This window comes from Hyla sarda, chromosome 4, assembly GCF_029499605.1.
Source record: "Hyla sarda isolate aHylSar1 chromosome 4, aHylSar1.hap1, whole genome shotgun sequence".
In the NCBI taxonomy this organism is placed as follows: Eukaryota; Metazoa; Chordata; class Amphibia; order Anura; family Hylidae; genus Hyla; species Hyla sarda.
This window is the reverse complement of record NC_079192.1, coordinates 114,581,521-114,599,942: the sequence shown is the minus strand read 5'-3', so window position 1 is coordinate 114,599,942 and position 18,422 is coordinate 114,581,521. Positions and strand designations below refer to the sequence as shown.

The following is an 18,422-nucleotide window of genomic DNA, read 5'->3' as shown; positions in this document are numbered from 1 at the left end:
CAATAATGCGGGGGTCCCCAGCGGCGGGACCCCCACGATCAGACATCTTATCTTAAGATGTCTAGGGTGGGAGTACCCCTTTAATATTTTATTTTAGACATTTTTTCTGAAAAGTCGCTTATGCTTTCCAACACAGCTAAGGTGGCAGTATAGCCATCTGTATGCCAAAAAGTACTATATTTTTTATAACAAAAAAAGTATATTGCTTATGTGATGCACCAAATGGGATGTGAATTTTAACATAGCTGGTACCTTTTTTTTTTTACATTGCAGAAGCTATTATTGAATGTGCAAGAGGATACATAAGTGTGTGTACCCAAAATCAGTAACAAAGATCATATTTTGTGTAAAGCATACATGAGTATCTACGTATGTGACTTGTGACCCTATAATCATTTTGTTTAACCTCCTATAATACCTCTGTAAAACACCAGCTGTTGGCAACTGCTGAACATCTTCTTTAACCCTTAACCTTACAATAATACAATACTATTGATGAAAAGGAAAATAAAATAATAATTTGTAATTGAACTCTTACTTTATCATTGCACCATGATTGAGTTTGTATGATGCAATAATGCCTTAGGTTCACCATAAGTTCTGTGCATTGCTATAAAGATAATGCTGCCATATTGAAATTAAGCGCCTGACAAATCTGACAAACAATAGAAATTTTTGGGTTAAAAGCACATAACCCAAAATATTAACCACAGCGAAACAAAGGTATCATGAAACATAGAAAAATAATATGTAGATTCTTGAAATTCTTAAAACCATGTGGCCTTTTATTGTGCTTTTGTCATAAACTCAGGCAATGGCCATTAATGGAGCGATCATTGGATTTCTGCCATTATAATGCTTTCATCTCTGAACTTAGCAATTAACAATAGCAAATGATTGAGAGAAGCATTGACTAATCACCATACATATATAGAAATGGCTACAGTGCGTAGGATACATCAATAGGATGCACTGTCACATGTGAAAAAACTATATTTAGCTCAATTATTGAATTTTAATTTAAAGACACAAGACTTTTTGACATTTTGCTTTCTTCTGTCATTTATTTTGGCATATTACAATAATTACAGCAAGTATATAACCAGTCCTCAAGGGATTACAAAGAAGAAAGAGGATGGGGGAGGGAAAGTGTGGGATGTGAAGTGTGGTATAAATGAAGAAAAAATGTGGATAAATGATCAGAATGATCAATAAAATATAGCTGGACTTAATGGGTAATGATGGATGTATTCAAACTAGGTGAATGTAATGATACAAATAATAATAATAGTGACAATCTATCTGCATAGAAAGTCCACCCACACCTGCACAAGGGGCATGTATGGATGGATATATATACACAGATAGTGTGAGTTGGTAAATTACAACAGAAAATTTTAAATAACAACTTGAGAAGAAATATATTAAAAATATATAGAAAATGTATTAGGTGAAAATAATCATGGATACCTGGGCAGGGCCCTTGCTCAAGGTATACCACGGAAAAAAAAAAAAAAAAAAGATCAAATGAAAGCATAAAATTGAAATTAATAGTAAATCTAAATACTTGCGATATTGGCAAAAAAAATTGTATACAAAATTGCTCTACGTTCTGTTCTTGAAGAGGAGAAAAAAAATGTAGCAAATATCGGTTTATCACGATGAGAGTAACTGCAAGCTTCCACAGAGTATTGCCGGTAATGTTGCCTACAGTGCACTGAGGTTTTGAATAATAGAAAATGATAGCACCTTGTTAACAGATGACCCGATGGTGTTACCGTGGATAGATGCAGTAAGTCCCCTTCAGAGTGGCGTGCTCCGCAGGATACAGGGATCGTTGCTGGCATGGTCCTGCGCCCGGCCCTTACAATGTATTAGATGACAGGAGGCAAATGGTAATAGTAGCGCGGCACAGCGTCCGGCCCTTGGGTGGTGAATGATGATCGCAATGTCAGCGATAGTGACACTTGTGGTCCCCTCGTCTCTGTGTCCAATCGTGACGGGTGCTTGCAGTCCTCTATAGGACAATAGTGCTGTGGGTAACAGAGTAGTTTGAACGGACAGCGTCTCTCGTGTCTGTTAGCGCGCGAACCGCACGGTGGGACTCAGATATGGTACTCCAGCGCTGTCAAGGTAAGTTTGAAAGCAAGTAAAGATGGATCAAATAGTCTTTGTGTATAGGCTATACGCGTTTCACGGCTGCCTGCCGTATTCCTCAGTAGCCAAAATATCATGATATTACTGTTAGTCTTTATTTTTAGACATTCCCAATTAACCTCGGGATTGCAGCTGAGTGAGCTACACTACCCCTTTATTTATTTTATATTACAATAATTGTAATGACGTAGTGGCATACATACATACACTATGTGGATAAAAATATTGGGACACATCTCTTAATCATTAAGGGGGTATTCCAGGATTTCTTTTTATTTGACTATGCTACAGAGGCTGTAAAGTTAGTGTAGTTCATAATATTATGTCTGTACCTGTGTGTGACGGTGTTCTCACAATTTTTCTGTGATTATCATCCCATTATTTATTTTTAACAGCATACAAAATTGCTTATGTCTCGGGATTTCCCAGGTCACAGTGCATGGAGGCCTGACATCACATGTCAGGTGATCAGAGGGAGCCTGTCCTGCTTCAATTTAGCAACAGTTGTAGGCCCCCTGGTTGGAAAACAATGTGTTTCAATGGGTGTGGTGGCTGATATGTGGGATGAAGGAAAGTGATCTCAAACTTTCAAGCATGGAACTGTGGCATGTGTAGTTTAGTGAACAAAATCAAACAGGAAATACCCAGTTCTGGCAGATAAGTACTGGAATCACCTTATGGTGGATAACCCCTTTAAATTCAGGTGTTTTATTTAGTTCCATTGCCAAAGCCATAAAACCAAGCACCTACCAGTCTGCCGCTACACACATTTGTGAAATAATGGTTTTCCAAAAGAGCACAATGAATTCCAGTGTGGTACTGTAATAGGATGCCACCACGGTACCAGTCTGTTCATGGAACCGCTGTGAGTGTATTATTGAAAATGGCGAGCATTTAGGAACCACAGTAATTTGGCTATGAAGTGGAGACCACATAAGGGTACAGAGCAGGACTGACAGGTGCTGAGTAGTGTTGGGCGTGAGTATTCTCATTTTGAATTTTACGAACATTACGAATATTCACTTTTTTGCGCATATGGGCATATTCGCATATTCCTTCTTTTCACTTGTGGGCCAATTAGAATGATGCAAATACACTTGTCAGAGGTTATCAACAACATCCCTAGCAACCAATAGTAAAGTTGCCCACCCCCTCACTGTTTTCTTCCTCGAATACGTGAATATGCGAATATTCGCATATGCGAATATAACAAATATGCAAAATTCGCAAATATAAACCGAATATTCAAATATGGGCAATGCTGCTCATCACTAGTGCTGAGGCCCACAAGTCGCCAACACTCTGCTGACTAAATAATTGCAGAGATCTAAACCTCACCTGGCAATAAAATCAACAGCCTCACATTAACAAGCACAATGTCAATCTTTGGGTGGCGTAAAGCATGCCCCCATTGGACTGTGGTGCAGTGTAAATGTGTTCTGTGGAGTGACAATGGTAGAATTGTCAGAGTAGAATAAGGTGACTGGTCAACAGTTGTGCAAGGGAATCATACAGGCACTTATCAATGTCAGAAGCATTACTACAAAATGGCAAGGAACCAATGGTAGTAGGAAGGATGGCACAAATAGAGTACAAAATACAGAGTGTGAAAGGTAACAAATCAAACAGGACAACCATGTCTAAAGAGTAACAAGCTCATGCACAAACTCTAAAACTTTACAATACCAGATACTAAACAACATGAAACAGACAGAACATAGACAAACAGACACAGATCACATGGGCAGCAAGAAGAATATGAAGCACACATGAAACCCACTAAGTGGATCCTTAAATAGTCCAAAGAAGTAGAAGAAGTAAAAGAATAACACCTCAAAGTCAGGTCAAAGCAAAAACCAGGCATAGAACCACTACTCTAAACAAAGACAGCTGCCAGGAACTGGCTAGACATAAAAAAGAAGGGAAGATGACACGACAGGAGTTCTCTTGCCATGCGTAACACCTTCTTAATATGGAAATTTGTGTCCCTGCCCATGAAGCCCGCCTTTTGCATACCTTTCTCTAGCTGGCTAAGACCAGCATCAAGGAATACTCTTGGACTGAAATTTAAGGCTAGGTTGACACTTTGGAATGTCCGCATGGAAAATTTCTGTGCGGACATTCCAGAGACTGCAGGTGCCGGCATAAATGCCAGTGCTTAGACCACACAGGAATGCATTCCTTGCAGAGTCCACAGAAATAATGAACAGGTTAATTCTTTCTGCAGATACTGAAATCAGAATTTCTGTGCTAGTAAATTCTGAGGTGTAAACATAGCCTAAGAGCTAGATTAAATAAATTTGGATGCCTACAGCAGCCACTTGAAGGAGCTTAAAGTGTACGTGCCGTTAGCAAAATCTTTTCATATAATGTAGATAATACTATTTTTGTTAAATAATAAAATATATATATATTTTTGGGTGAAAAATGCTGTCCCTGCAGCTATTGCCTGTATCTCTATGAGGAGTCCAAACACAGGAAATGAGGGCAGGAAAAGCAGGGCTCTGTGTAGGCTCCTGGCTTGTCAATCATCCTGATGTGTGAGCCAAGAGCATGTCACAGAGCCTCACTGCACAGAGCCCTGCTTGTCCTCAGTGTAGAGTCCTGCTTGTCCTCAGTGTACAAAGCCCTGCTTGTCCTCAGTGTATAGAGCCCTGCTTGTCCTCAGTGCACAGAGCCCTGCTTGTCCTCATTACACAAAGCACTGCTTGTCCTCATTACACAGATCTCTGCTTGTCCTCACTGTACAAATCCCTGCTTGCCCTCAGTGTACAGAGCCCTGCTTGTCCTCACTGCACAGAGCCCTGTTTGTCCTCACTGCACAGAACCCTGCTTGTCCTTGCTGTACAAATCCCTGCTTGTCATCAGTGTACAGAGCCCTACTTGTCCTCAGTGTACAGAGCCCTGCTTGTCCTCACTGCACACAGCCCTGCTTGTCCTCAGTGTTGAGTCCTGCTTGTCTTCAGTGTACAGAGCCCTGTTTGTCCTCTGTGTACAGAGCCCTGCTTGTCCTCAATGCACAGAGCCCTGCTTGTCCTCACTGTACAAATCCCTGCTTATCCTCATTGTATAGAGCCCTTCTTGCCCTCAGTGTACAGAGCCCTGCTTGTCCTCAGTGTACAGAGCCCTGCTTGTCCTCACTGTACAAATCTCTGCTTGTCCTCAGTGTATAGAGCCCTACTTGTCATCAGTGTACAGAGCTCTGCTTGTCCTCACTGCACAGAGCCAGGCTTATCCTAACACACTTCCTATATTTGGTCTCCTCACAGAGACACACAGGCAATAGATGCAGGGACAAAGATATACACAAAATATGTATTACAAATATACATATAATGGTATTATCTACCTTGTATAAAAAGTTTTTGTTAACGAAATTCTATATTGAACTCAATACCTAAGCTCCCCTCAACAGCGGGAGCAACTTTCCTATTTACCTAATGTATTTTCCGGCGTATAAGACGACTGGGTGTATAAGACGACCCCCAACTTTTACAGTTAAAATATAGAGTTCGGGATATACCCCTTTAGGTACTACCCACATTAGGTTGTCAGCATAGTTCCCCCACATTAGGTTGGCAGTATAGTTCCCCCACATTAGATTGTCAGCATAGTTCCCCCACATTAGGTTGTCCGCATAGTTTCCCCACATTAGGTTGTCCGCATAGTTGCCCCACATTAGGTTGTTAGCATAATTCTCCCCACATTAGGTTGTCAGAATAGTTGCCCCACATTAGGTTGTCAGCATAGTTCCCCCAACATTAGGTTGTCAGCATATTTCCCCCCACATTAGGTTGGCAGTATATTTCCCCACATTAGGTTGTCAGCATAGTCCCCCCTGCATTAGGTTGTAAGCATAGTTCCCCCACATTAGGTTGGCAGTATAGTTACCCCACATTAGGTTGGCAGTATAGTTACTCCACATTAGGTTGGCAGTATAGTTCCCCCACATTAGGTTGGCAGTATAGTTCCCCCACATTAGGTTGGCAGTATAGTTCCCCCCACATTAGATTGGCAGTATAGTTCCCCCCACATTAGGTTGGTAGCATAGTTCCCCCACATTAGGTTGGCTGTATCGTCCCCCCCATAGGCAGTGGTAGGCAGTGGCCCCCATAGACATACAGCCTTCAGCCATATACAGTGTATGGCTGGAGGCTGTATGTCTGTGTACTGCCCCACTTCAGTGCTCCGACCACTGTTCCTCCAGTCCAGGGTCATGATAGGCCATAGCAGTAGGTCCCGGGACCGGAGGACCGGAGGTCGGAGCACCGAAGATTACATGCTGCAGGTAACTAACCATGTGCATGTCCTCGCTGCTCTGCTCCGCTCTGCTTTGCTGTTTCCATGGGCGCATGCACGGGACTACAGTGCTCTCTGCTGACACCTCTGTTAGAGCAGGATAGGTTTGCTATGGGGATTTGCTCCTACTCTGGACAGTTCCTAAAATGGACCGATGTGTCAGCAGAGAGCACTGTGGTCAGACAGAAAGGAAATTCAAAAAGAAAAAGAACTTCCTGTGGATCATAACAGCAGCTGATAAGTACTGGAAGGATTAAGATTGTTTAATAGAAGTAATTTACAAATCTAAAATACATAGGTGTGGGAGCTCTGCATAAAACAGAAGGGGCCTAATCCGAGGATACTGTGTTGCACATACCCAATGTGCCAAATATGACACTATAAAATATAAATGAAAAAGTCCTACTAGGCTATAGGCAGGAAAAAAGGAGAAAATTGGGACAATTAGAATGAGAAAATGAAGAAAGGGAAAACAGGATTTTGTGTCTGATAAAATTATATTTATTGTGAATAGTAGATGATATAAAAGTGAGATCCCAAGCAGGGCCCTTGCTTAGGACACCTCACAATACATGTAATTTATAAATGGTATTTATATACATTAAAAACTAGCGATGCACAAGATAAAATTAATGAAATAGTGGGGACATTTGTAAACTGCGCTAAAATAAGCGCAATGCGATAGTCCAATTTATACTGGTGACTTATCGCTGGGGTGATATGAGTCACAGTTCATTAAACAGTTAGTTGGCGCAAGCAGCGCTAATAAATTAAAACCAGTATGGGGTGTTCGGTAGCGCTGGAGACTCCTGAATCAATATCTGTAGTGATGGGTCCCAATCATTGTGCATGCGTGCAGTCTCGGACCAGACTAATTTCGGGGAGTCTTGTCCCCTTTTTCTCACTGAAATGCATCTGGTCCGAGACTGCACGCATGCACAAAGATTGGGACCCATCACTACAGATATTGACAAGTATCTCAACCTTATATCGGCAAAGCCGGTAAGAAACCTGCAGCACATGACCTCCTTTCCTTTTTTTTTTTTTTTTTTCTTTCTATACAACACATCCTTTTCTCCTTTACAACACATTCTTTTCTCAAAGCTCATCCAAATAATTTCATCACTTTTTATTAGAAGACTCAGGCAGAGTTAAATACTGCAGTACCACTGGCATTCTGTTTTTCGGGAACACAATTGCATGTGTGTTTTATTTGTTGACTTTTTTTTATTAGTATAGCACATTGTTATAAAAAATAAATAAATAAATTATATGTTCAGAGATAAGCAAGCAAGAAACTCTAGGAAGATCAATAAAATGCTTGTAGACCAGCCGAGGCACTAGATAATACTCTACTGTATACATGCCCCATTAACCTTTAAGCTTTTCTTACCTGGTAGTCAAAAGCTGTGAATTGTTTGCTGAGTCATCCCGTGAAAGAAAAATTGTGTTCGTGTATTCAAAGTCCCACAGTTAGAACTAAAGATTTACTATTTCTTTGTTGTACTTGTATTATCATACAAGGAGATCACAGTGGAGCCAGATGGATAGTGACCTTTTGAACAAAAAAATACAACAAAAAAGCTGAATATGAGTAATGCATGCCTTTTTCTATCAAATACCAGATGAGTGTTCATATGAAATATATTTTCTTCTGTAAAAGAAAACTGACAGTGACATTTTTCTTTCTATAGAAAGTGTATTCTTGTTTGGCAGATTTTTTAATCATATTGAATGGCATTAAGTCAAATTATATATAATCCAGGACTGTTTACAATAAGCCTGCCAAAACCTTCACTTATGGCGACTCCTCTGCATTCTATTATACATTCATTATTTATTACTTTGTCTTTATTTCACACACACACACAAAATGGTAAATAATATACTTTTCATACCATATAAATATTTTATAATAGTCTGTAATTTTTTATGTGTACTGGTTTTCCATTGATAATACTTAAATTAGTACCATGTGAAAGCTGGACCAATTTTGTAAAAGTTCTTTCGTTAGGCCAATGAAAAATGTCAGCCTAGGCTCCCATTTACTTAGAGGGGTTACCCAATAGTTTTATTTATGTATTTTTTTTTTTTTTTATTCTGCCTGTGCAGCCACAAGAAAAATAACAAACTTTAACTTATCTTACACCGCTCCGCTGGTATCACTGGAATTTAGTCTCCCGTCTTTGTCGCCGGTCTTATTCCGCATTCCACGGTCTTCTGACACATTACACTGAGTTGAATTTATCGCTGGCTGTGGCTATGTCTCTCCTCAGCCAGTGATGTTCTCAGCAGCAGTGTAGTGTAACAAGCCTGGGCACCAGGAAGAAGACTGGGCCCCTTAGATGACACAGCCCCTCAGTGTATCACCAGCCGAGGGGGGGACAACGCTGTAGCCGGCAATAAGTTCAGTGCAGTGTAACACATCAGAAGTAGACCGAGGTAGAATAAAAAAATAAAAAATAAAAAATAAAATAAAAACATGCTGAATTATCCCTTTATGTTAATTTAATTAATTGACAGTTAACAGATTCTCTTTTTAAATGGTGCTTAAACAACCCCTGACCTTTATTTATTAACAAATACTTCCCCACATGATTAAAATTTTGAGCACCTATTCAGGGCCATTGCAAGGATTTCTTTCTAGGTAAGTGAAGGTGCATTTTGGTGCAAGCAATGTGGAGGCACACTGTTTAGGAAATACTGGTACTGTATATACACCCTCTCCCATGTGTCTAACCATCTAGACTCTGCAAGATTTCCCCAGTGCAAAACTACAACTCTCAGCATGCCCAGAGCTGTGGGAGTTGTAGTGATGGAGATATCCTGCATGTCTAATCATCTGGATTCTACAAGATTTCCCCAGTGCACAACCACAACTCCCAGCTTGCCCGGAAATCCTTTGTCTAGGCATGCTGGGAGTTGTAGTTGTACAAAAGGGGGAGGCACACTGGTTAGGAAACACTGATATATATACACCCCTCTCCTCATGTCTAACCTTTTAGATTCTTCAAGGTTCCTCCAGTGCAAAACTATTCTTCCAAGCGTGAACAGACAGACAGGAGTTGATGGATACGTTTGAGGTGGTGGTGTGGGAGGGAGATATGGGAGATATCTGAGATATGGGTGAAGGTGGGTGGGATGGATGGACACTGTTTCTGATCAGAATCCCCTGCCAGGGGCTGGGGATTAGGATTTTTCTGCCTCCCATTGCTGCCGCCCTAAGGCTGTTGCCTTAGCGGCCTTATGGTAGTGCCAGCACTGCACCTATTCATAGAACTTAGCATTTAGCCATTTCTCTGTTATATGCCCTAAAATGTACAACTACTGTAAAAATATAACACGGGAGTACCATTCTCCTTGTAAATAGAGTGTGTCCCTCAACAGTCTGACACTGTTAACACCACTGAAAGTTTCAGACTATGGAGGGACATGCCCCATTGGCAAGGGGAATGTAACATCCAATTGTCAATGTTTACATACATTTTTAGTAGGAAAACACAGGTATAGTAGTACTCAGAATGCTAAGAAACACTGCTTAGGAATTGTTATTTTACAGCAAATAATTTGCTGCATTTCTAAAAGAAGAGACATCCGACATCTGTCTTGTTTATGAAAATGTAAGGTCTAATTTTAAAGTAAAGGAGACATATAATAGTCAAAAGCCAAGACACAACACGTTGTTTAAGAATCTTATACAAGACAGTTGTCAGGACAGTTGACATTACATTCACACAGTAGCCATTCTGAAGAAGTAAAGCTGGAAAATGACAGAGGAAAAGTCTAAGCAAGGAGTACAGGCTAAGGGTGCATTCACATCTCGCATCTCATTCATTTGAATGAGCCGACCGGAGTCAGATAGTGACTCCAGTTGGCTTATTTTTGCCCCGTATCTGGTTTTGTGACCAGACTGAAAACCGCGGTATATTACGGTTTTCAGTCCAGTCACATATGCGACCCATCAGACCCATCGATGCAGCCATGGGGGAAGAAACCAGGGGGACACATGCCCCATGTTTTGAACTGCATGCGTACACTCACACACAGTTCAAAGCAGGCCATGACCCCTGCCCCGACGTAGGCGCCGATGACGCCAGATAGGTAGGTAAATAGATAGCCAGGTAGTTTAATATATAATTTGACAGGTAGGTAGTCAGGTAGGTAGCTAGATAGGTAGGTATTATGACATGTAGTTAGGTAGATAGATAGATAGATAGCTAATTGAAAAACTACAACTCCCAGCATGCCCGGACAGCCTTTGGCTGTACGGGCATGCTGGGAATTGTAGTTTTGCAACAGCTGGAGGCACCCTGGTTGTGAAACACTATATTACCTATCCTTGGCTGCATCTTACTGAGGATTTTATTCTGCCTTCTGCTGCCTACCTACCTGACTGTATTCCCTTCTACTTACCAACCTGACTGTCTTACTATCTAGATACCTACCTAATTACATATCCACCTAGCTACCTACATCACTTGCTATATAGCTACCTACCTACATGTTATAATACCTACCTATCTAGCTACCTACCTGCCTACCTACCTACCTGTCAATGTATCTATTAAACTACCTGGCTATATATTTGTGTACCTGTCTGGCTGTCTATCTACCAAACTACCTGGCAACCTAGCTACCTACCTCCCTGGCTATCTAGCTACCTACCTACATGTCTTCATGCTGACTACCTGGCTGTCTATCTACCAAAGTGCCTGGAAACCTAACTACCTGCCTACCTAGCTATCTACCAAGCTACCTGGCACGCAATCTACCTAGCTACTTAACTACTTGGCTACCAACCTAGCTACCTACCTACCTGGATATTTCTTGGGGGCTGGTGGGGACCATGGGACTCTAGTTAGATCCCTTTTTCAGGTGGTACAAAGGCTTGTATAAATTATTTTCCTAACATATAGAATGAGGATCTTCTGACAAAGTGAGGAACCAATGATGTCTGGGCATAAGACTCTGCAGAATTTACGTCAGTCTCGACCAGATGAAAAAGGAAAAAGACTACAGAGAAGACTGAGTGAGTCACTTATATCATTATGTATTCTCCTGACTTTTTCCCATCATTGCTGTAGTCACTGATATCTTTCTGTGTCTGGGGTCTGGGGAGGGAGTCGTCGGGGGGTAGGGGGGCCCAGGGCAATTTTTTGCATCAGGGCCCTGGGGTTTCTAGCTACGCCCCTGGATACACATATTACTTATATGTAAAATAAAAATACATGATAGTTAAATTAACCCTAACCTACCCCCTCACATGAAGGATGGGGTTTTTGTTTCAAATGCAAGTATATGGTGTTCTGAATCATTACTCCACAAGCTCCGCTCTGCATCTCCTGGTGAGTGCGTCAGTCTTGCTTGCAAGTGACATCCTCCACACATGCTATGCCTCATCTCGCAAAGACGCGCCCACCCTTTAAGTCACACCATTTTTATTTTATACCTTTTTGTGCATTGATCTGGCTCGCAAATCATGCCCACTCCCCCAAAGCTACGCCCCCTTCTATTTTCGGCTCACAATATGTTCATATGTTCATCACAACTCAGCTCCACCTGAGGATGGGATCAGAGGATTAAAGTTGAGGATGTAATATGAAGTTGGGATATAAGGTCAGCATATGAGGACGAGATATGAGGTCGGGATATAAAGTCGGGATATAAGGACAATATATGAGGACGGGATATAAGGTTGGGATATGAGGAAGAGATATGAGGATGGGATATGAGGTCGGGAGATAAGGACAGGATATGAGGACGATAAGGACATGAGGACAAGACATGAGGTTGGGAAATGAGGACAAAATATAAGGTTGGGATAAGAGGAGGGGAAATGTTGGTCAGGATATGAGGATGCAATATGAGAATAAATATGAGGTCAGGATTAGTGTTGCTCGCGAATATTTGCAATGCAAATTTTATTCGTGAATATCGCATATTCGCGAATTCGCGAATATTCGCGAATATAGCACTATATATGCGCAATTACGAATATTCGTATTTTTTATTTTTTTTGTTTCATTCATTTTTTTTTTCCACAGTATACATCACAGTGATCATCCCTCTCTGCTTCCTGCTTGTGTGTTGTAAAGAAGGCTCTAATACTACTGTGTTGGACTGGCGTGCATATTTTCGCATATGCCAAAATACGCATATGCACATTTTCGCATATTCGAATTTTCGTATATGCTAATTTTTGTATATGCAAATTTTTGCATATGTGAATTTTCGCATATGCAAATTTTTGCATATACGAAAATATGCTGCGAATATTATGAATATGCAAATTTAGCGAATATATGACAAATGTTCATCCAAGTATTCACAAAATATCGCAAATTAGAATATGGCCTATGCCGCTCAACACTAGTCAGGATATGAGGAGGGGATATGGGGTTAGGGGACCTCATTTACTAAACCAAACCCGACAGTTTTTATCGGGTTTCGTGGACTAAATTTAGGCACATGCCTGTTTGACACTTTATTGCAACATTTTTGATTAAAAAATAGTCTGCATTCTCTCAAATCACTTGGAGAGTTTGAGAAAACCCTACAAAGGGGCGTGGCTTATAAAAATGGGCGTAACCCATACTTTTTCAAAAATCACTCCTTTTTTTGTCCAAAAACCAACAAAAAAGCTGAGATGAGTGAATTTTGAAAACCCAACTGCCAGAGGCTGGTGAAAAAACAGGTAAAATGGTTGGTTTTTCCCCCAGCATGGTTCTTATGGGCTATATGCATAAAGTAGGTAAACCAAAATTAAAAAGACTGGTTCACTTTACTCTAATTTCACTTATATTCCTGACTTGATAGGATATATAGACAAATATTTATTTTTATACCTTAAATGTGTGGACGTTTTCCTGTTTACTTTTCTGTTTGCAGTTTTACATAGTAGTATTTTTTTTTACTTTATCTGTGATTTATCCAATATTTATTGGACAACTTTATTTCTAGGATTGCTAACATAATCCACTTTCAGCCTTTTCTTCCATCTGGTCTATAGAATATTGTCGCTATGGCTCGCAGTCTTGGTGTCAAAATGCTCAAATGGTATTCCCAAATTGTGAAAGTGTGTTATTTCCTAAATAAAATTGTTATGGTTCACAAAGCTGATTTTGCACCCAACTCAATTTCTCAGGAATTCAGCAAATGCTTTGGAAATTTCATGCTTTTGCATGGCTGATAATTGGGGTGGTGTCTCTTGCCTCAGATTTTCACTGATCAGAAGAGCTACTGTTGTTTATTCCGAAAAATTTTTGTACCTTCCGGTGTGGACAAAAAAAAAACCACTCATGCGCCAAAAAAAAAAAAAAAGGAAAAAAAAAAAAGGACATCTTAGTAAATAACACACAAAAAAAGAAGAGGAAAAAAAAATAAAATTAAACCTAACAGACAAAAAGCCTACACATTAGTAAATCATTACATTAGTAAATCAGGGCCAGTATAAGAGGACAGGATATGAGGTCAAGAGCTTCCTCCTATATTGCTTTTCCACTCCCACAAGGATTAGATAGGAAAAACCGGACAACACCGGGTACTCAGCTAGTACACAAATACATTTACAATCCTGTTTGGGGAAGAGGAATAGAAGCCCAGCTTTTGCCTCCATATCCATCACAACAGATAACACACATTATAGAAAGCAAAATTCAGGTAAATATGATCTCTGTATTTTATTGCCTTTTCTGGTCAGATCCTTGCATTATGTTCAGATTACAGGTTTTAGTTACTAATAAGTTTCTCATTTCAGCTCCTCCAGAAACATCCTGCTACCTGCTAGACGCTTAGGAGTCCTTGAAAACACCCAAGCCCATGGTTTCTTCCAGTGCACAAATTGAGTCTCTGTGAAAGCCCTGAAAGTGATTCCCCCATTCATACCTGAAGTAAGTGAATTTACAGAAATGTCACTTTTATTGTCTATTCCCCCTTTCATGCAATGGTAACAGGGCTCCAGCCGCACACTGACATGTTGCAGTCCACTTGTGTTTGTATTCTCAGTACTAGATAAGAGTAACATTGGTATTAGTCATGAGTTAGTTTTTCACTTTTTTTTTGTTTAATATTATTATACTCTGAAGTTATTCTTTAGGAGGGGGGAGGGGTGTCTTCCATAACATTCTTCTGCTCCTTTTTCTTTTAGCCAACTCAACGTGGCGTCTCTTTAGCCAACTCAACGTGGCGTCTCTCTTTCTGCAGCGCCCCGGTCAGACCCGCTGACCGGGAGCGCTGCACTGACATTGCCGGCGGGGATGCGATTCGCATGGCGGGACGCGCCCGCTCGCGAATCGCATCCCAAGTCACTTACCCGTCCCGGTCCCCGACTGTCATGTTCTGGCGTGCGGCTCCGCTCTCTAGGGCGCGCGCGCGCCAGCTCTCTAAGATTTAAAAGGCCAGTGCACCAATGATTGGTGCCTGGCCCAATCAGTCTAATTAGCTTCCACCTGCTCCCTGTCCATATAACCTCACTTCCCCTTTCCTTCCTTGCCGGATCTTGTTGCCTTGTGCCAGTGAAAGCGTTTAGTGTTGTCCAAAGCCTGTGTTCCAGATCTCCTGCTATCCTTATTGACTACGAACCTTGCCGCCTGCCCCGACCTTCTGCTACGTCTGACCTTGCCTCTGCCTAGTCCTTCTGTCCCACGCCTTCTCAGCAGTCAGCGAGGTTGAGCCATTGCCGGTGAATACGACCTGGTTGCTACCGCCGCAGCAAGTCCATCCCGCTTTGCGGCGGGCTCTGGTGAAAACCAGTAGCAACCCTAGAACCGGTCCACCGACACGGTCCACGCCAATCCCTCGTTGACACAGAGGATCCACATCCAGCCTGCCGAATCGTAACAGTAGATCCGGCCATGGATCCCGCTGAGGTGCCGCTGCCAAGTCTCGCTGACCTACCCACGGTGGTCGCCCAGCAATCGCAGCAAATTGCCCAACAAGGACAGCAGCTGTCGCAGTTGACCGCCATGTTACAGCAACTTCTGCCACTGCTACAGCAGCAACCATCTCCTCCGCCAGCTCCTGCACCTCCTCCGCAGCGACTGGCAGCTCTTAGCCTCCGCTTGTCCCTGCCGGACAAATTTGATGGGGACCCTAGACTCTGCCGTGGCTTCTTGTCTCAATGTTCCCTACATATGGAGATGTTGTCGGACCAATTTCCTTCAGAGCGGTCTAAGGTGGCGTTCGTAGTGAGTCTTCTTTCTGGAAAGGCCTTGTCTTGGGCCACACCCCTCTGGGACCGCAATGATCCTGCCACAGCCACAGTCCAGTCCTTCTTTGCTGAAGTCCGTAGTGTCTTCGAAGAACCAGCCCGAGCTTCTTCTGTCGAGACTGCCCTGCTTAACCTGGTCCAGGGTAATTCTTCAGTAGGCGAGTACGCCATCCAATTTTGTACTCTTGCTTCCAAATTATCTTGGAATAACGAGGCTCTCTGTGCGACCTTTAAAAAAGGCCTATCCAGTAACATCAAGGATGTGCTGGCCGCACGAGAGATTCCTGCCAACCTGCAAGAACTTATCCATTTGGCCACCCGCATTGACATGCGTTTTTCTGAGTGACACCAGGAGCTCCGCCAGGAAAAAGACCTTGATCTCTGGGCACCTCTCTCACAGTATCCTTTGCAATCTACCCCTGTGCCTCCCGCCGAGGAGGCTATGCAAGTGGATCGGTCTCGCCTGACCCATGAAGAGAGGACTCGCCGTAGGGATAAAAATTTATGTCTGTACTGCGCTAGTACCGAACATTTCTCGGTGGATTGCCCTATTCATCCTACACGTCTAGGAAACGCACGCACGCACCCAGCTCACGTGGGTGTGGCGTCCCTTCGTACGAAGTCTGCTTCTCCACGTCTCACTGTGCCCGTGCGGATTTCTCCTTCTGCCAACTCCTCCCTCTCAGCCGTGGCCTGCTTGGACTCTGGTGCTTCTGGAAATTTTATTCTGGACTCTTTGGTGAATAAGTTTTGCATCCCGCTGACCCGTCTCGTCAAGCCGCTCTACTTTTTTTCAGTCAACGGAGTGAAGTTGGACTGTACTGTGCATTACCGCACAGAACCCCTCTTAATGTGCATTGGACCCTATCACGAAAAGATTGAATTTTTCGTCCTTCCCAACTGCACCTCTGAAGTCCTCCTCGGTTTGCCATGGCTCCAGCATCATTCTCCCACCCTTGACTGGACCACCGGGGAGATCAAGAATTGGGGTTCTGCTTGCCGTAAGAAATGCCTCACATCTGCTCCCAGTCCCGTCTGTCGGGCCAAAGTGTCTCCTCCTGTGCCTGGTCTCCCCAAGGCCTATCTGGACTGTGCCGTGCCTCCTCATAGCCCCCATCCTGGTGACACTCTGCCCCGTGACAAGCTTCACCCTCTGCCCCCCCTCCCCATTCCCACTTCTTCTGAACTACCTGCCGCTGGTATAGCTACCCAGGACTTCTTTTTTCAGAAGGAGACTCAAGAGGCATCCCCTATGTTCTCGTCTCTTTTGAAGGGACAAGGAGACAAAAAGAGGGGGAGACCTAAGGGGGGGGTACTGTTACGCCGAGCGCTCCGGGTCCCTGCTCCTCCCCGGAGCGCTCGCGGCGTCTCTCTCTCTGCAGCGCCCCGGTCAGACCCGCTGACCGGGAGCGCTGCACTGACATTGCCGGCGGGGATGCGATTCGCATAGCGGGACGCGCCCGCTCGCGAATCGCATCCCAAGTCACTTACCCGTCCCGGTCCCCGGCTGTCATGTTCTGGCGCGCGCGGCTCTGCTCTCTAGGGCGCGCGCGCACCAACTCTCTAAGATTTAAAGGGCCAGTGCACCAATGATTGGTGCCTGGCCCAATCAGTCTAATTAGCTTCCACCTGCTCCCTGTCCATATAACCTCACTTCCCCTTTCCTTCCTTGCCGGATCTTGTTGCCTTGTGCCAGTGAAAGCGTTTAGTGTTGTCCAAAGCCTGTGTTCCAGATCTCCTGCTATCCTTATTGACTACGAACCTTGCCGCCTGCCCCTACCTTCTGCTACGTCTGACCTTGCCTCTGCCTAGTCCTTCTGTCCCACGCCTTCTCAGCAGTCAGCGAGGTTGAGCCGTTGCTGGTGGATACGACCTGGTTGCTACCGCCGCAGCAAGTCCATCCCGCTTAGCAACCCTAGAACCGGTCCACCGACACGGTCCACGCCAATCCCTCGTTGACACAGAGGATCCACATCCAGCCTGCCGAATCGTAACACAGAAGAACATCAAAAGAGGAACAGAAGTCCAGCATTCCCAAAATACCCCTATGTATGAAGACAACTACCTTTGACCAAAAAACCAAGAGGAGGAGGATATGCCAGCGGATCCACACAGCAGATGTCAGGAAAGTATTAGCACCATAACATGTGCGCTACAAGTCATAGGCATGTGTTATTTTATGGTAACCGGTAAATGGATTTCCTCAAGCTCAATGGAGAAATTCAACATAATGCCCGGCTATTAAGGGGTATAGGAGGCCGGACTTAACATCTATCACATGCCTATGATCATTCTACAATTAGCGGTAACATTTCCTTTTCCTTATGACATTTATGTCAAGGGGATCGGGAAGAAGGTGTGTGTTTTTAATAATGTTCTTCAAACACCAGTAATCATCAGGTCATCAGGAGAAACTGAGTACCTGAGCTTCCTGAAGACCAGATGTCCAGCATTCAAGAAGGACCTCAGAACGAGAAAAAAAAAATGATAACTCTGAAAACATCAGACTGACTCAAAGACACCAGAGACGGACAAGGGCAAAAACCAGCAGATCCACACTGCAGCTGGCTGTAAGTATAAGTACTATAACATCTGCTCTACAAAGCATAGGCAAGTATTGGGGAAATACTAAGTAAATACCGACTATTAAGGGTTGGAGGAGGCCGGATTTATACGCCTATGATCCTTCTACAACAAATGGTAATATTGCCTCTTCTTTATGACAGGTCTGTCATGGGGATCAGGAAGAAGGTGTGTG

The 18,422-nt window shown here is 43.1% G+C and overlaps 1 long non-coding RNA gene across 1 annotated transcript in view; it reads right to left on the bottom strand.

Moving 5' to 3' along the window:
* LOC130366889 (uncharacterized) overlaps window positions 1-18,422 on the bottom strand; it is a 56,138-nt gene that overhangs the window by 20,565 nt on the left and 17,151 nt on the right. The window contains exon 2 of the long non-coding RNA XR_008891982.1: window positions 7,850-8,011. This is a non-coding gene — a long non-coding RNA (uncharacterized LOC130366889). The remainder of the gene's footprint in view (window positions 1-7,849; window positions 8,012-18,422) is intronic.